This window comes from Hemiscyllium ocellatum, chromosome 4 (assembly GCF_020745735.1).
Source record: "Hemiscyllium ocellatum isolate sHemOce1 chromosome 4, sHemOce1.pat.X.cur, whole genome shotgun sequence".
NCBI classification, from domain to species: Eukaryota; Metazoa; Chordata; class Chondrichthyes; order Orectolobiformes; family Hemiscylliidae; genus Hemiscyllium; species Hemiscyllium ocellatum.
The window spans coordinates 71,815,581-71,836,037 of NC_083404.1; positions in this window are offsets into that span (position 1 = coordinate 71,815,581).

Here is a 20,457-nt window from a genome sequence, read left to right on the forward strand (position 1 = left end):
TAAGTGTTGTTTATGCAACTGTTTGACCTGGAAAAATGGTGCACTGAGAACAACCTCAATGCCAGCAAAACCAAGCAACTCATTATTGACTTTCAGCGGGATATTACTGATGCCCCCCCCAGACATTGGTAGAATGAGTCGTGAGTGTCAATCTCCTGGGAGTGGTCATCCACAACAAGCTTTCTTGGACTCTTCATGTAGACTCACTAGTTACAAAGGCTCAACAACGCCTTTTCTTCCTCAGGCAGCTGAGGAAATTTGGCATGACGGTGAATACCCTTGTTGAAAATTGTGGAAAAGCACAGCAGGCCAGGCTGCATTCGAGAAGCAGGAGAATTGACGTTTCGAGCATAAGCCCTTCTTCAGGAATGAGGCTGGTGTGCCAAGTGGGCTGAGATAAAAGTGGGGGGGGTGATATTTCGGGGAGGGGTGCTGGGAATACGATAGGTGGAAGGAGGTGAGGGTGAGGGTGATAGGTTGGAGAGGGGGTGGGGGCGGAGAGGTCAGGAAGAAGATTGCAGATCAAGAGGACGGAGCTGAATCCGGGGATTGGGACTGAGATAAGGTGGCCAGAGGGGAAATGAAGAAGCTGGAGAAATCTACATTCATCCCGTGTGGTTGGAGGGTTCCTAGGTGGAAGATGAGGCGCTCTTCCTCCAGGCGTCGTGTGGCCAGGGTCTGGCGATGGAGGAGGCCAAGGACCTGCATGTCCTTGGCGGAGTGGGAGGGGGAGTTAAAGTGTTCAACCACGGGCAGTTGGGTTGGTTAGTGCAGGTGTCTCAGAGGTGTTCCCTGAAACATTCCGCAAGTAGGCGGCCTGTCTCCCAAATGTAGAGGAGACCACATTGGGTGCAGCGGATGCAGTAAATGATGTGTGTGGAGATGCAGGTGAATTTGCGACGGATATGGAAGAATCCATTGGGGCCTTGGAGGGAGGTGAGGGGGGAGGTGTGGGCGCAAGTTTTGCACTTCTTGCGGTTGCAGGGGAAGGTGCCGGGAGTGGAGGTTGGGTTGGTGGGGGGCGTGGGCCTGACGGAGTCATGGAGGGTGTGGTCTCTCCGGAACGCTGATAGGGGTGGGAGGAAAATAGATCCCTGGTGGTGGGGTCTGTTTGGAGTTGGCGGAAATGACGGAGGATGATACAATGTATCTGGAGGTTGATGAGGTGGAAGGTGAGGACCAGTGGGGTTCTGTCCTGGTGGCGATTGGAGGGTCGGGATTCAAGGTCGGAGGTGCGGGAAATGGAGGAGATGTGGTGGAGAGCATCATCGACCACGTCGGAGGGGAAATTGCAGTCTTTGAAGGAGGAGGCCATTTGGGTTGTTCGGTAGTGAAATTGGTCCTCCTGGGGCCAGATACGGGGGAGGCGAAGGAATTGGGAATATGAGATGACGTTTTTACAGGGGAAAGTGTGGGAGGAGGTGTAATCCGGGCAGCTGTGGAAGTTGGTCAGTTTGTAGTAAATGTCTGTGTTGAGTCGGTTGCCTGAGATAGAAATGGAGAGGTCTAGGAAGGGGAGGGAGGAATCTGAGATGGTCCAGGTAAATTTGAAGTCAGGATGGAAGGTGTTCGTAAAGTGGATGAACTGTTCAACCTCCTCATGGGAGCACGAGGTAGCGCCAATACAATCATCGATGTAGCAGAGGAAAAGGTGGGGGGTAGTGCCAGTGTAGCTGCGGAAGATGGACTGATCCACATATCTGGTGAAAAGGCAGGCTTAGCTGGGGCCCATGCGGGTGCCCATGGCTACTCCTTTGGTTTGGAGGAAGTGGGAGGATTGGAAGGAGGAGTTGTTAAGAGTGAGGACCAGTTCGGTCAGTAGGAGGAGGGTGTCAGTGGAAGGGGACTGGTTGGGTTGGCAGGGGAGGAGGAAGCAGAGGGCTTGGAGGCTTTCGTGATGGCGGATGGAAGTGTATAGGGACTGGATGTCCATCGTGAAGATAAGGCGTTGGGGGCCGGGGAAGCGAAAATCACAGAGGAGGTGGAGGGCGTGGTTGGTTTCCTGAATGTAGGTGGGGAGCTCTTGGATTAAGGGGGACAAGACAGTGTCGAGGTATACAGAGATGAGTTCAGTGGGGCAGGAGCAGGCTGAGATAATGGGTCAGCTGGGGCAGTTGGATTTGTGGATTTTAGTTCAGTGGGACAGGAGCAGACTGAGACAATAGTTTGGTGGGGCAGAAGTGAATACCCTTGTCAACTTTTATAGATGTACCATCAAGAGCATTCTGTCTGGATGTATCACTATCTGGTATGGCAACTTGACCGTTCAAGATCTGAGATGATCACAGAGAGTGGTGAATCACAAAGGCCAACCTCCCATCTATAGAATCCATCTACCAGGCCCGTTGTCAAGTTAAGGTTGCCAGCATTCTCAACGATCCATCCCACCCTGGCAATGTTTTTCTACAACTCTTACCATTGGGATGAAGGTACAGAAGCCTGAACACATGCACCAGCTGGTTTCGCAGCAGTTTCTACCCTATTGGTGTCAGAATACTGAATGGACTCACAAACTCATAACATTCGCCTGTACCTGTGTTTTTGCTTTTGCTGCTGTTTACCTATTATTTACTATCAATGTAGACGGACCAACAAGGGAAGAGGCCATTTTGGATTTGTTCCTCTGCAACGAGCCAGGACAGGTGTCAGATCTCGCGGTGGGAGAGCACTTTGGTGAAAGTGATCACAACTGCCTCACATTTAGCACAGCCTTGGAGAGTGAAAGCAGCAGTTACTGAGGGAAGATATTTAATTGGGGAAAAGGAAAATGATGACGATATCAGACAGGAGTTGGGAAATGCAGACTGGGAGCAATTGTTCCACAGAAAGGGCACAGCAGACATGTGGAGACTATTTAAGGAGCAGATGTTGCGAGTGATGCACAAATTTGTTCCTCTGAGGCAGGTAAGGAGGGGTAAGATTAAGGAACCTTGGATGACGAGAACTGAGGAACTTCTTGTCAAAAGGAAGAAGGCAGCTTACGTAAGGTGGAGGAAGCAAGGATCTAGTACAGCTTTAGAGGATTACAGGCTTGATAAAACGGAGCTCAGAATTGGACTGAGGGGAGCCAGGAGGGGCACAAAAAGGCTTGGCAATAAGGTTTAGGGAGAACCCAAAGGCATTTAACTCGTATGTGAGGAATAAGAGAATGATCAGGGAAAAGGTAGGGCCGATCAGGGATCGCGTAGGAACTTTTGCATGGAGTCTGAGCAGGTAGGGGAAGCCTAAAATGAGCTTTTTGCTTCAGTTTTCACCAAGGAAAGGGAACTTGTTGTAAATGAAAACTTAGAGGAGCTGGGATACAGTCTTAACCAGATCCAGATTGATGAAGTTGATGTGCTAGAAACTTTGGAAAAGATTAAGATTGATAAGTCTCCAGGGCCAGACCAGATTTATCCTAGGCTGCTCTGGGAAGCGAGAAAGGAGGTTGCTAAGCCGTTGGCGACAACATTTGCCTCCTAACTCTCCACAGGAATTGTACCGGAGGATTGGAAGGAGATGAATATTATTCCTGTTTTCAAGAAGGCTAATGGGGAAATCCCTGGCAATTACAGACCAGTCTTATGTCTGTGGTCAGCAAAGTTTTGGAAAGAATTCTGAGGGATAGCATTTATGATTATTTGGCAAAGCATAATGTGATTAAAGGCAGTCAGCATGGCCTTGTGAGGGGCAGGTCATGCCTCACAAATCTTATTGAGTTCTTTGAGGAGGTGTCAAGACATGTCGACGACAGTCGAACAGTGGATGTGGTGTATGTGGACTTCAGTAAGGCATTTGATAGGGTTCCCCTATATTTATAAATTCAGGAAGTATGGGATGTCGGGAGATTTGGCTATCTGGGTTCAGAACTGGCTGGCTGAGAGAAGGCAGAAAGTGGTTGTAGATGGGAAGTATTCTGCCTGGAGGTCAGTGTTAAGTGGGGTCCCACAGGGCTCTGCTCTTTGTAGTTTTTATAAATTACTTGGATGAGGGGGTTGAGTGGTTGGTTAGTAAATTTGCAGACAACATAAAATTTGGAACTGTCGTCGATTGTATAGAGGGCTACTGCAGGCTGCAGCGTGACATAGACATGATGCAGAGCTGGGCTGAGAATTGGCAGAAGGAGTTCAACCTGGATAGATGCGAAGAGATGCATTTTGGAAGGTCAAACTCGAATGCTGAATATAGGATTAAAGAGAGGATTCTTGGCAGTGTGGAGGAACAGAGGGATCAGGGTGCGCAAGTACATTGATCCCTCAAAGTTGCCACCCAAGTGGATAGGATTAAGAAAGCATATGGTGTTTTGGCTTTCATTAACAGGGGGATCGAGTTTAAGAGCTGCGAGGTTTTGCTGCAGCTCTACAAGTCCCTGGTGAGACCACACTTGGAATATTGTGTCCAGTTCTGGTCGCCGTACTATAGGAAAGATTCAGAGGCTTTGGAGTGGGTGCAAAGAAAGTTTACCAGGATGCTGCCTAGACTGGAGGGCTTGCCTTATGAAGAAAGGTTGAATAAGCTCGGACTTTTCACTCTGGAGAGAAGGAGGAAGAGAGGAGACCTGATCAAGGTGTACAAAATAATGAGAGGAATAGAAGGAATCAATAGCCAGAGACTTTTCCCCAGTGCAGGATTGTCTGGTACGACAAGTCATAGTTTGAAGATATTAGGAAGAAGGTATAAAGGAGACATCAGAGGTAGCTTCTTTACGCAGAGAGTTGTGAGTGCATGGAATGCGCTGCTAGCTATGGTGTTGGAAGCAGAGTCAATGGGGACATTTAAGCGACTGCTGGACATGCACATGGATAGCAGTGAGTTGAGGGGTGCGTAGGTTAAGTTACTATATTTTACATAAGGATTAAACCTCGGCACAACATCATGGGCCAAAGGGCCTGTTCTGTGTTGTACTTTTCTGAGTTCTATGTTAACTATGTGATCTGCCAGTCATGCTCGCAAGACAAAGCTTTTTACTGTGCCTCAGTACACGTGACGATAAATTCAATTCAATTCAGATTCAATGGGTCTTTATGAATCAAGATTTAGCCAGTGACTAGTAGGTGGTTGGCTTATAAACTATTTATTATTACTGGACTAATCATTGATGACAAAGGCCTTCTGTCGAATAAAAGCTATATGACTGGCTCCTAGCTGGCTGAAGAGCTTGGTGATGTGAATGTTTGGGAATCATTGAACCTCTGAAAAGAAAGTAGCTGTATTTGCTCTTCAGTACAAAGTATCTCAAGCCTAATATGTCCAGTTTATATCCCCACATCTGTTGCTGTACACTGTGACTTTTACTTAATAAGAGAGGAAGAGAGGATTAGCAAAATTATTCTAAATAGGAGTGAAAGGAACAGGGTGGTCATTATGGGGGACTTTAACTTCCCTAACATTGACTGGAAATGTTATAGCTCTAGTACATTGGATGGTTCAGTTTTTGTCCAATGTGTACAGGAGAGTTTCTTGACACAGTATGTCGAAGGGCCGACAAAAGCGGAGGTCACACTGGATCTGGTGCTTGGTAATGAACCAGACCAGGTGTTTGATTTAGTTGTAGGTGACCATGATTCAGTTACATTTTGTTTAGCGATGGAAAGGAATAGGTAGGTGCCACAGATCAAGAGTTATTGATGGAGCAAGGGCAATTATAATGCAACTAGGCAAGAATTAGGATGCATAGAATGGTGTAGCAAAATGCAAGGGATGCAGACAATCAAAATGTGGAGCTGGTTTAAGGAACAGATATTGTGTGTGTCCCTGTCAGGCAAGGAGGAAGTGAGAAGGTAAGGGAACCATGGTTTACTACAGAAATTGCATCTCTTGTTAAGAAGAAGAAGGAGGCTTATGTGTTGATGAAACAAAATGGTACAGATGAGGCGATGGAGAGTTACAGGTCAGCTCGGGAGGATTTAAAGAGAGAGTTAAGAAGAGCAAAGAGAGGACAGGAGCAGTCTTTAGCAAATAGAATAAAGGAGAATCCTAAAGCTTTCTTATAGGTATGTGAGGAATAAAAGAATGATTAGGGTAGAAATAGGGTCAGTCAAAGACAGATGTGGGAAGTTGTGTGGACCCTGTAGAGATCAGAGAGGTGCTAAATGAATATTTCTCATCTGTGTTCACTCAGGAAAAGGAGAATATTGTAGAGGAGAAGAATGAGGTACAAGATGTCATGATTTGGAGATGCCGGTGTTGGACTGGGGTGTACAAAGTTACGATCAAGCCCACCACTATCACCTGATGAAGGAGCGTAGCTCCGAAAGCTAGTGTGCTTCCAATTAAACCTGTTGGACTATAATCTGGTGTTGTGTGATTTTTAACGAGGTACAAGATATTAGACTAGAAAGGATTGAGGTTAGTTACGCACAGGTGTTATCAATTCTAAAAAGAGTGTAAGTAGGCAACTTCGCTGGGCTGGATGGGATTTATCCGAGGATTCTCTGGGAAGCTAGGGAGGAGATAGCAGAGCCTTTGGCTTTGATATTTGAGTCATCATTGTCTACAGGTTTAGTACCTGAGGACTGAATGATTGCAAATGTTGTGCACTTGTTCAAGAAGGGCAGCAGAGATGACCCAGGTAATTATAGACCAGTGAGCCTTACTTCTGTTGTAGGAAAGGCTTTGGAAAGGATTATAAGAGATAAGATTTATAATCATCTAGCAAGCAACAATTTGATTTCAGATAGTCAACATGGTTTTGTCAAGGACAGGTTGTGTCTCACAAACCTCATTGAGTTTTTTGAGAAGGTGATCAAGCATATAGACGAGGGAGGACAGTTGACATGGCATACATGGACTTCAGTAAAGCCTTTGATAAGGTTCCACATGGTAGGCTGATGGAGAAAATGCAGAGGCATGGAATTGAGGGTGATTCAGCAGTTTGCTGATGTGAATATGGAATCACAAATAATTAGAATGGATGCCCTGGAAATATGCAGGGAAGAGGTTTTGGGAATATTGGAAAGGATGAATATAGATAAGTCTCCTGGGCCTGATGGCATTTACCCCAGGATCCTATGGGAAGCTAGGGAGGAGATAGCAGAGCCATTGGCCTGGATTTTTATGTCGTCGTTGTCAACAGGAATAGTACCAGAGGACTGGAGGATAGCGAATGTGGTCCCATTGTTCAAGAAAGGGAGTAGGGATAGCCCTAGCAACTATAGGCCAGTGAGTCTGACTTCAGTGGTGGGCAAAGTCTTAGAGAGAATGGTAAGGGATAAGATTTATGAACATCTGGGTAGGAATAACGTGATCAGGGATAGCCAGCATGGTTTTGTGAAGGGCAGGTCGTGCCTCACAAACCTTATTGAGTTCTTTGAGAAGGTGACCAAGGAAGTGGATGAGGGTAAAGCAGTAGATGTTGTGTATATGGATTTTAGTAAGGCGTTCGATAAGGTTCCCCATGGTAGGCTAATGCTAAAACTTCGGAGGTATGGCATTGAGGATACATTAGAGGTTTGGATTAGCAATTGGCTGGCTGGAAGGAGACAGAGGGTAGTAGTTGATGGATTATGTTCATCTTGGAGTGCAGTTACTAGCGGTGTACCACAAGGATCTGTTTTGGGACCATTGCTTTTTGTTATCTTTATAAATGATCTAGAGGAAGGACTTGAAAGCTGGGTAAGCAAGTTTGTGGATGACACAAAAGTCGGTGGAGTTGTGGATAGTGAGGAAGGAAGTGGTAGGTTACAGCGGGATATAGATAAGTTGCAGAGCTGGGCGGAAATGTGGCAAATGGAATTCAATGTAGCTAAGTGCGAAGTCGTTCACTTTGGTAGGAATAACAAGATGATGGATTACTGGGCTAATGGTAGGCTACTTGGTAGTGTGGATGAGCAAAGGGATCTTGGTGTCCATGTACACAGATCTCTGAAAGTTGCCACCCAGGTAAATAGTGCTGTGAGGAAGGCATATGGTGTACTGGGCTTTATTGGCAGAGGAATTGAGTTCCGGAGTCCTGAGGTCATGTTGCAGTTGTATAAGACTCTGGTGCGGCCTCATCTGGAGTATTGTGTGCAGTTTTGGTCGCCATACTATAGGAAGGATGTGGAAGCTTTAGAACGAGTGCAGAGGAGGTTTACCAGGATGTTGCCTGGAATGGTAGGAAAATCTTATGAGGAAAGGCTGAGGCACTTGGGGCCGTTCTCATTGGAGAAGAGAAGGTTTAGGGGAGATCTGATAGAAGTGTATAAGATGATTAGGGGTTTAGATAGGGTAGATACTAAGAACCTTTTACCGCTAATGGAGTCAGGTGTTACTAGGGGACATAGCTTTAAATTAAGGGGTGGTAGGTATAGGACAGATGTTAGGGGTAGATTCTTCACACAGCGGGTTGTGAGTTCATGGAATGCCCTGCCCGTATCAGTGGTGAACTCTCCTTCTTTATGGTCATTTAAGCGGGCATTGGATAGGCATTTGGAAGTTATTGGGCTAGTATAGGTTAGGTAGGATTCGGTCGGCGCAACATCGAGGGCCGAAGGGCCTGTACTGCGCTGTATCCTTCTATGTTCTATGTTCTATGAATTAGAAACTGGCTTTCTGAAAGAAGGCAGCGAGTGGTGGTTAATGGAAAATATTCAGTTTGGAGTCCAGTTACTAGTGGTGTGCCACAAGGATCTGTTTTGGGACCACTAAGTCATTTAGACACAGACATAGGTGGATGGATTAGTAAACTTGCAGACGACACTAAAGTCGGTAGAGTAGTTAACTGTTTGGAAGAATGTTACAGGTTGCAGCGGGACTTGGATAAACTGGGCTGAGAGGTGGCAAATTGAATTCAATGCAGCTAAATGTGAGGTGATGCACTTTGGGAAGAATAACAGGAAGGCAGGTCAATGGAAAGATTCTTGGTAGTATGGATGTGCAGAGGGATCTTAGAGTCCATGTGCATAGATCCCTGAAAATTGCCACTCAGGCGGACAGTGCTGTTACGAAGGCATATGGTGTGTTCAGTTTCATTGGTAGAGGGATTGAGTTCCAGAACCACAATATCATGCTGCAACTGTACAAAACGTTGGTGCGGCCTCACTTGGAATATTGTGTACAGTTCTGGTCACCCCATTACAGGAAGGATGTGGAAGCATTGGAAAAGGTGCAGAGGAGGTTTACCAGGATATTGCATGATCTGGAGGGAAGGTCTTATGAGGAAAGGCTGAGAGATTCCAATGAGTCTGTTCTCATTGGAAAGAAGAAGGCTAAGGGGGGGATTTGATAGAGACATATAAGATGATCAGACGATTGGATAGGGTAGACAGTGAAATACTTTTTCCTAGGATGATAACATCAGCTTGTACAAGAGGGCATAACTACAAATTGAGGGTTGATAGATTTAAGACAGATGTCAGAGGCAGATTCTTTATGCAGAGAATGGTAAGGGCATGGAATGCCCTACCTGCTAATGTAGTCAACTCAGCCACATTAAGGAGGTTTAAACAATCCTTAGATAAGCACATGGATGATTTTGGGATAGTGTAGAGGGAACGAGCTGAGAATAGTTCACAGGTCGGCGCAACATCAAGGGCCGAAGGCCTGTTCTGCGCTGTATAGTTCTATGTTCTATAAGTTAGAGACATTTTTAAGTGTCAACCAGTCAATCCTTCAAACAAGTAAAAGCACATGGGGAAAATGGACTAAGAAGCAGCATTATCAGCAAAAGGATCATATCCCTGTTGTCAAGGATCACTTGACTATCTTCTCAGTTTCCCTCCACCCAAATAAGCCTTTTTTTTGTGCCTGTCTGGACACACTTGTGCATCAGTGTATATGTGTAGGGAGACACATATGGAATTATATGTTGACAGTTCAAAATTAGAAAAGTTAATAGAATATTTAAAAAGATTTACTTGACTGATGCCTGGAATGAACATTTGCCTTACGAGGAAAGGCTAGACCGGCTAGGCCTGTATCCTTTGGGGTTTGCAAGAGTCAGAGGTAATTTAATTGAAATATATAAGACCCTGAGGGAACTTGACTGGGTGCATGTTGAAATGGTTAATCTAGAACTGGGGTCAGAATAAAACTAAAGATATGTCCATTCAAAAGTGTTGAGAGTCTTTGGAATTCCCTTCTTCAAAAGGCAGTAGATGCAAACTCCTTAAATACTTTTCAGACAGTGGTGGATGAATTCTTGATTACTAAGGGAATGAAAGATTATCTGGGATATGCGTCAATGTAGAGCTTAAAAGTAGATCAACCCATGATCTTATTGAATGGTGGAGCAGGCTCGAAAATGTGAATGATCTATTCTTATTCCTTGTTCAAATGTTAGTATATTCATATAATACTTTTTCTGTTGTTTGAAACTATTAATTTGTAATAAATGGTACTTTTTGTAAGCAACCAGGTCCATATTTCCTGTCAACCTAGGTCTAAAAGACATATAAATTAGGGAATTCAGCATACTTTTAAAAAGCTTTAATGTGTATGAATCCAGGAATAGCAGCACTTGAATTCCAGCATGCCATCCCAGTGAGGTGTAATACTGAGGGCCATTTCAATTACATAATCTTCAAGAAGCTATGATTTGGAGATGCTGATGTCGGACTGGGGTGTACAAAGTTAAAAATCACACGACACCAGATTATAGTCCAACATGCCTGAAACGTCAATTCTCCTGCTCCTTGGATGCTGTCTGACCTGCTGCGCTTTTCCAGCAACACATTTTATACACTTAAATTCCTCCCCTTTCAAGCCCTTAATGTTATGGCAGTACCAATCCACGTCTAGAAAATTAAAACCTTAGACTATTACAACCGTATTATTCTGGCACCTGTCTGCGAACTCCCAAAGTATCTGCCCTTGAATTTTCTGGCTGACTATTGGGGGCCTATAGCACAATCCCAAAGTAATCATCCCTTTCTTATTTCTCAGTTCCACTCTTACAGCTTAAACATACAAACCCTCAGAAATATCCTCTCTAAGTGCTCAAAAACACCACTCACACACACTCAGTCTCTTACCCTACCCTTCTAACTTTCTTATAGCATCTGTACACTGGAAGAATGAGCTACGAATTCTGTCTGTCCCTCAGCCATGTTTCTATAATTACGATATCCTAGTCCCATGTTCTCATCCATGCCCTTAGTTCATCTGCCACTTGCACTGAAATAAATGCAGTTTAATTAATCAGTCTTCCCTCGTTTGCTGACATACCCTTGCCTGCTTTGTCTACTTTAACTTGCTGTTTAACTTCTATGCCAGCCTCAACCTTCCCTCTGTCTTACTACTCTTAGGGTCCCATCCCATTAGTTAATCCCTCCCGTGTAGCAACCATTGCTGAAAAGGTATGGAATTAATGAATAACAATTGAACAGATCTGAGTTGAACATTTATGAGTACTCATACAAGTTGTTGTATAGCCCTGTTTGGCCTCCTCTTTGTTGGCTGAAGTGATGCTTGCAACAAGGATTTTTGTTTGTGAGACTTTACAATATAATTCTGTTTTACAACTCAGCTTCAGGCCACAATTGTTTCTGCACATTTGTAGGGTTTTTGTTGGCTGCTAGCTATTGATTCCCTTGTTGTTGGCAGCTTCTGTTCAACCTCTGGAAAACCAGGTCATCGCTATTCTTCCCAGTAGGACTTTCAGAAGTGGTCACAGCATCTTGATTTTCTGCCCAAGAACCAATACTGGCTTCTGATTACTCTAGCATGCCTTATTTCATCATGTGAGTAGAAGCTTTCTAAACAACTTTCTATCTCAAAGATTAGACATGTGTTCATTGCACTGCCACAGAATGTCTGCCAAATTTAACTAGGAAGTTTTTGGGCTTTCAAGTACAGGAGCAGAACCCTGTGCATATCTCAGATACGGTTGTATAATATCTTTTCACTGAATTGCTAATACTCTACCTCAAGGAAGTCCTGGTTGCAAACATTTTCTGCAAAGACAAAAGTACATGTGGAGCTACACTCCACTCCACCAACTCTTCAAAGAAAACAATATGATTACGGTGATTCTCTGCCTGGGGAAGGAAGGATGATTCAGATTCTTTTTACAAGACTGCTTTAAAGAAATGAGAAGAACTTTGCACAACATGTCTCACTGGTGCATTTTTATTTTACATTTTCAAAATAAGAAATTGATTTTTCAAACAATCGGTTTCTTGATCAAGAACTATTGGATATTTAATGTGGGAAAGCAGAATGTGCTTGAACTTGTAAAATATTTATGGACACTAATTAGTTCAATCTTTATTTCAAATAATGAATACAAGCATATGGATAGATTGATTGGATGTTTACTTGTTCCCTAGTGAAGAATTATTGATGTGAACTGCTCTACTGTTCTGCACAGGCTAATGTGGCATATAAATTGAAGTTGTTAGCCAAGAATTAAAGTACAAAACTTTAAGTTATAACTTAGACAGATGTGTTTTGCTATCAAGCAATTAAGTGATGATAGTATTTAGAGCAGGTTTCTTTCCTACTTGTCTCCTGCAGTTTAAATATCAGTAATTTCCTAATGATTATTACACAATTAATCTTCCAGTTAAGATATTATCATGTATCAAAAACAAAGTCCTAAATGTCAAAATTGATCTGATAAAACATGAAAAAAATTAATATACATAGAAAAAAAAGAGTCATACATATAAACTTAAAGAGTGGGTAATCAAAGCTGTATGATACTTTTCAACTGCTCCTAATATTTTCATCCACAAATATCCATCCAACTGCATTTTACATCATATTAGGGTCTGTGAGTGGCATTTTCAGTTGACAATCTCTGCTGAAACTGAGGTTTTTCAAATGCAAAATCTGAAAAAAAACTAATCTCAACAAAGCCAGTCTTTTTAAATTCATTCACTGGATGTGAATCACTGTAAGGCCAGCATTTATTACCTAGCTTTAATTGCCTAGATGGGAATTAAGAGTCAACTACATTACTGTGGATCTGGAGTCATAATGTAGGCCAGATAGGGTAAGGACAGGAGTGTCCTTCCCTTCAGGACATCAGTGAACAAGATGAGTTTTTCTGATAATTTACATCATTAGACTCTTAAATTTCAAATTCATTTTGAACCTACACTTCAATATTAGCTTGATCACCTGATTGAAGTTGTAAAAGATCTTTTCTTTATTAAGTATACCCTTCTCCTTCTAAAAGAAACCCTGCTACTGTACTTTTCAATAGTCTATATTTGGTTTATGCAAATATCTTACCTCAAGCATTTATTTTAATAATTTTGTTAATTACATAATGAAAAATTCAATTAGAAAACTCAATATTGGTTTTAAAAAATCTGTTTCCATACAGTGATCTCCAATTTTTTCATTTGTCATGTGTGCTCCTTTTGCAGGGAATTTCAATCTTCACAGTCTGAAAGGAATTTCTAGTAGGAATTTAACTGAGAATGATCTGCCTGGTTCAATGAATACTGACTTAAGATAAGCGTAGAGTTTGATGGATAGGGAAAGCTTGCTGAAAGAGTCTTTTCGTCGGAATTCTGTTCATTGGGGAGAATTTTCCATCCCATGATGTCTATATAATTACCTGTCAGCTTTATAAAAACAGGCGAAATTCAACTTCAATGATTCTGTGAAACTGAAATTAAAGCTGATCTCTATCTTAATGTTCTGCCTACTGAAATAACAAATGAGGACCTGAAACAAAATATTATTCAGAACTCATTACCAGTTTGTGATCATTATTAGCATTGTTTTTTAAGGAAAGTGCAACATTTTCCACTCTCTAAACCTTTGTTGCTCCATTATCTTCTCCAAAATGTTTCAGTACTTAGGCTGCATATTATTTGAAAAATAAAAGAAATGAGCACTTAATCCTAATACATTTATTGAAATGTATACACCTACGTTTACATCTATATATTGCATAAGAAACATTTTGAAGGTCAAAGAATATATTGTAAAAATTAACTAACATTTCTCCTTTCAGCTGTTAAATAGTAATGGATAGTGTTATTTTAAGTTATGCTCGTTAATGCTTAAAACAGCATTTAGTTTTTAATGTAGTAGAGAGAATATTACACGTTTGCATTTAGAATGTTAGCATTAGCTTTGGTGAGTCATTCATGATAGCTTCGCGTGGGAGCTGTAAAGTTTCAACTACAAATGAAATTGGTGATAAGCATGATCACTAACTGCAATGGGTGCTTTATAGAGGCTCTACTATAATACTAATTTATTTTTGCATCTCAACTTTTAAAAGCAATAATCTTCAAGTATTTTAAAAATAAAAAGGTGAGCCATACAAGTTGAGACTTAATAATTTGAAGGTCTCAAAGAAAATAAGCTAGAAAAATTATCAGTATTTTCTTAATCTAGCATTTTCTTAAGAAAGAGCCAAGTGTAATACTGTAATAAAATTGCAATTCCTTTCCTGAAGAAGGGCTTATGCCCGAAACGTCAATTCTCCTTCTCCTTGGATGCTGCCTGACCTGCTGCGTTTTTCCAGAAACACATTTTTCAGCTCTGATCTCCAGCATCTGCAGTCCTCGCTTTCTCCTAGTTAAAATTGCAATAGAATATTTTATATGTATATTCACAATTTCCTGTAAGGATATATTTGTTTGAAGAAACTCCTGAGTAATATCTTGGTAAAAGATAAATCTTGTTCAAATGTCTATTTTACTCATTATGGAATCGATATTTTAAAGTTTGAGAAAATGTAGGAGAAACTCAGCAGCTCTGGCACTCTGTGGAGAGAGAAATAGTTCACATTTCACATCCAAAGACTCTTCTCCACAGATTGTGCCACACATGTTGAGTTTCTCCAGCATTTTCTGTATTTATTTCAGATTTTTTAGTACCTGCAGTACCTTGCTTTTACTTTTCAAAAAATAAATCATCTGACATGCAAGCAAGTGCCTGTAACCTGTCAACTCTGAAGTAGCTTGGATTCTGATAAATTTTATTTCCATGCATTTAGGTTCAGTAATTAATTTTGTCCCTGACCTCATTACTGGTTCATCACCGAGAAAAGTTAGTTAGCTGAGAATCTGTGATCCGGTAAAATTGATAACATGAGTTTTCAGATTTTTCTCATTTTATATATTTCATAACGTACCTTCACTTCTGTGCATACAATAAATGGCAATAATAATTTGACTTTAAATATTGTAGTCTTTTGATGGAGAGATTTTAGAAATTAGCTAACAAATATAAAACATTATCTCCATGTCAGCATACACCCTGGCGCAGCTAAGCTATTATAAACACAAACAATGAATTAAAATTATACCTGAATTCATCTGTCCCAAGCAAAGAAGAGTTCTTCTTTAGTTTGGTCTCTCACAAAGCAGTTCTAGTATAACTACAACATTGAAAATAAAAACAGAACTGTGGTTGCTGGAAATCTGAAACAAAAATAAAGTGCTGGAGAAATTCACAGATCTGATCGTATCTGTAGAGACAAAGTTTCAGTGATCCTTTGTCAGAACTGAAACTAGCTCAGAAGGGTGGTATTTACACTGATGACGGGGTGGAATACAATAAATGGAACATATCGAGGTGGTGTCCAGAGACAGAGAAACAGTGAGTTTTGAGAAGATTTGTAGCTCAGGTTGAGGTTCTGGATGTAGGTTTGCTTGCTGAGCTCAAGGGTTCATTTGCAGACGTTTCGACACCCTACTAGGTAATATCTTCAGTGGGCCTCAGGTGAAGCACTGTTGATAATTTCTGCTTTCTATTTCTATGTTTGTGTTTCATTGGGTTGGCAATATCATTTCCTGTGGTGATGTCATTTCCTGACCCACTCTCACTCGTATCCTTACATACGGATGAGGAGGGACATCACTTCAACTGGGACAATACATCCATCCTAGGACAAGCCAAACAGAGACACACACGAGAATTCCTAGGAGCATGGCATTCTAACTGGAACTCTATCAACAAACACATCGAGTTAGGGTCTAACTCCCATCCTCTGAGAAAAAGAACAGGAAATGACATTGCCAACCCAAGCATATAAATAGAAAGCAGGAATGATCAGCAGTGCCCAGAGGCCCACTGAAGATGTTACATAGTAGGGTGACGAAACATCTGGAAATGAACCTTCCAGCTCAGCGAGCACACCTACATCCACAGAGAGAGCGCTTTGGCAGCATGGTGGCTCAGCAGTTAGCACTGCTACCTTACAGCACCAGGAATCTGGGTTTGATTCCAACCTCAGGTTTCCTCTGGGTGCTCTAGTTTCCTCCTACAGTCCAAAGTTATGCAGGTTAGGTGAATTGGCCATGCTAAATTGTCCATAGTGTTCGGGGATCTGTAGGCTAGAGGCATTGCTCAGGGGAAATGTAGAGCAATAAGGTAGGGGAATGGATTTGGGTGGGATACTCTTCAGAGGGCCAATGTGGATTTGTTGGGCCAAACCGCCTGTTTCCACACTGCAGGAATTCTACGAAAGCGAGAAGGAAGAATAGGATAGGCAAACAAAGAGATTGCTAAGGAGAAGCCGAGAAAGAGATAACTGCCGAGTAGTGTAAATGAGTGACAACACAAACAAAACAGGACTGAGGGTTGTTTTGGGGTGGAGAGGAATAACATACATGAAGAAAGTTTTCACATTCTGAAATTGTTAAGCTCTGTATTGAGTCCTGAAGGCACCTGAGTAGAATTTAAATTGTTCTTCCTTTGAGCCTCACTGATGTACTGCAGCAGGCCTGAGCTAGAAATGTTGGCATGGGAGAACAGTGGTGTTTTGAATTAGTAGTGTTTTGAAAGCTTGGGGTCTCCTTTTACAGACAGAATATATTTGTTTGACAAAGTCATCACACAGTCTGCATTTCATCTCCCAAATACCAGGATACCATACTGCAAACAGATGCAGTAACTAGATTGAATGAATTGCAGGTAAGTTGCTACTTTATCTGTAAGCTTTGTTTGGGGCCTTGGATAGTGCAGAAGGAGGATGTGAACAGTCAAGTGTTGCACTTTCTCTGATTGTATGTGGGTTTTGGGAAGATTTTGGGAGTGGTGGAAGAATGGCCCAGAATATCCTAGAGGGAATGATCCTTGTAGAATGTTGGCAGGTAGGGGATTGGGTGTCTGATGGTGGCAGAAATTGTGGCTTATGATCCTTTGGATGAGGATGCTCGTGAGCAGAAAGAGAGGACCATGGGAACCCTTCATTGTTTTGGGACAGGCTGCCAGAACTGCTGAAGTTAGCTTGCACCTCCTGTTTTTGTTTCAACTATAAAACTGTCTCCATTTAACAAATATCCAAATATGTTGTTTACACAAAATGAGAAAAAATATCTAACTGGGTGAATTACCAGCTTTTCAGCCTATTCTCAATGATCAGAAAGGTGCTGGAAGGTATTATCAATAGGGCCAACAAGATGCACTCACCAATAACCAGCCTGCTGCTGCTCAGCTTGGGAGTTGCTGTGAAAATACTGTGGCCTGAAAAAGTGTACTTTATCCTTTTTTTGAAGAGAGGTTTTGAAACAGGGGTTCCAAGTTATCTCTTCCAAGCCAGTGGCTCGGTGGTTAGTACTACTGCATCATAGCACCAGGGTTGCAGGTTTGATTCTAGCCTCATGCAACTCTATGTAGAGTTTGCACACATTTCTCGTGTCTGTGTGGGTTTCCTCCAGGTGCGCCGGTTTCCTCCCACAGTCCAAAGATGTGCAGGTTAGGTGAATTGGCCATGCTAAATTGCCTATAACGTTAAGTGCATTAGTCAGAGAGAAATGGGTCTATGTGGGTTACTCTTCGGAGGGTCGGTGTGGACTTGTTGGGTTGAAGGATCCGTTTCTACACTGTAGGCAATCTAATCTGATCTATAAAAAAATGTAAACAGCTTGTGAAGCCCTGGAGTTTTGGCCTAGACATATTACCAGATTATTAATGCAGAGACCCAGGCAATGTTCTGGGGTCCCAGGTTCAAATCACACCACAGCAGATGGTGGATTGTGAATGCAATTTTTTGAAAAAAACTGGAATTAATAATCTAGTGAAATGAAATCATTGTCAAATGTGAAAAAGCCCATCTGGCTTACCGTCAGGGATAGAAATCTGCCATCCTTACCTAGTCTGGCCTACATGTGACTCCAGATCTGCAGCAATGTGGTTGACTTTCAATCGCCGGGCTCATGCCCGAAATGTTGATTCTCCTGCTCTTTGGATGCTGCCTATTGTTTGTTTGAAAAATCAATTTCTTATTTTGAAAATGTAAAATAAAAATGCACCAATGAGACATGTTGTGCAAAGTTCTTCTCATTTCTTTAAAGCAGTCTTGTAAAAAGAATCTGAATCATCCTTCCTTCCCCAGGCAGAGAACCACCGTAATCATATTGTTTTCTTTGAAGAGTTGGTGGAGTGGAGTGTAGCTCCACATGTACTTTTGTCTTTGCACAAAATGTTTGCAACCTTGAGGTAGAGTATTAGCAATTCAGTGAAAAGATATTATACAACCGTATCTGAGATATGCACAGGGTTCTGCTCCTGCACTTGAAAGCCCAAAAACTTCCTAGTTAAATTTGGCAGACATTCTGTGGCAGTGCAATGAACACATGTCTAATCTTTGAGATAGAAAGTTGTTTGGAAAGCTTCTACTCACATGATGAAATAAGGCATGCCAGAGTAATCAGAAGCCAGTATTGGTTCTTGGGCAGCAAATCAAGATGCTGTGACCACTTCTGAAAGTCCTACTGGGAAGAATAGCGATGACCTGGTTTTCCAGAGGTTGAACAGAAGCTGTCATCTTGTGCTAAATGGGACAGACTTTGAATAGATCTAACAATTCAAGATTGGGCATCCATGAGGCGCTGTGTGCCAAAGCAGCAGAATTATACTCCAGCACAATCTAATCTCATGGCCTGGTATCATCCCTCACTTAACCATTACCATTAAGCCAGTGGATCAAACCTGATTCAATGGAGAGTGCAGGACTGCATGCCTGGAGCAGCACCAGGCATACCTGAAAGTGAGGGGTCAACAGAGCTACTTACATACAAAATAGCATAAGTAGAAAATGTGATAGATAGAGCTGAGGGATCTCACTACCAACAGATCAGATCTAAGCTCTGAAAGTCCTGCCACATCCAGTCAAGAATGGTGAGGGACAATTAAACAGCTCACTGGAGGAAAACGCACCACAAATATCCCTACCCTCAATGATGCAAAAGCTCAACACATCAAAAAATAAGGCAAAGCTTTTGCAGCAATCTTCAACCAGAAGTGCCAAGTGGATGATCCATCTCAGTCTCCTTCAGTGGACCCCAGCATTACAGATATAAGTCTTCAGCCAATTCGATTCACTCCATATAATATCAAGATACGGTTGAAGACATTGGATACTGCAAAGGCTATGGGCCCTCACAACATTCCAACAGTAGTTCTGAAGATGTGCTACAGAACCTTCGACTCCACTAGTGGAGTTGTTCCAGTATAGCTGCAACACAGGCATTTACCCAACAATGTGGCCCTATAAATGAAAAGCACAAATCCAACCCAGCCAATTCCTGCCACATCAGTCTACTAATCATTCATTAATAAAGTGATAGAAGATGTCATTAACAATGCTATCAAGCAGTATCTGCTCAGTGATACACAGGTCCACTCAGCTCCTGATGTCTTTACAGCCTTGGTTCAAACATGGACAAAAGAGCTAAAGTCCAAATGGGAGTGGAGTATGATGCCCTTGACATCAAGGTTGCATTCAACCAAGTGTAATATCAAAGAGCCATATCAAAACTGGATTCAATGGGTATGGGGGGGCAAACTCTCTAGTAGTTTGTGTCATACCTGTCACATAGGAAGATGGTTGTGGCTCTTGGAAGTCAATCATTTCAGCTTCAGAACATCTCTGCAAGAGTTCCTCAGGGTAGCGTCCTGGGCCCAACCATCCTCAGCTGCTTCATCAATGACCTTTGTTCTATTATAAAGATCAGAAGTGGAGACGTTCACCAATGTTTGCACAATGTTCATTCGATGAATCCCCCACTATCAACATCCTAGGGCTTATCATTGATGAGAAACTCAACTGGACTCACCATATAAATGCAGTGGTTACAAGAGCAGGTAAAATGTTAATAGAATACTGTGCGAATAACTCAACTCCTGACTCCCCAAAGTCTGTCCCCATCTACAAGGACAAGTCAGCACTGGATGAGTGCAGTTCCAAAACCACTTAAGAAGTTTGACACTACCCAGGACAAAGAAGCCTGCTTGATTGACACTACATCCACAAGTATCGACTCCCTCCTCCTCCAACACTCAGTAGCAGTGTATATAATCTACAAGATGCAGTGTAGGAATTCAGCAAAGGTCCAGTACCTTGAAAACCTATGACTACTTCCTCATAGAAGGAAAATGGCAGCAGATATGTGGGAAACACCACCACATTCAAGTACTCCTCCAAGCCACTCACTATCCTGACTTCAAAATATATGGCCATTCCTGTTGTCACTTGGTATAAATCCTGGAATTCCCTCCCTATGCATTGTGGGTCAAGTCACAGCAGGTGGACAGCAGTGTTCAAAAAGGCAGCTCATCACCACTTTTAAGGGCAACTAGGAA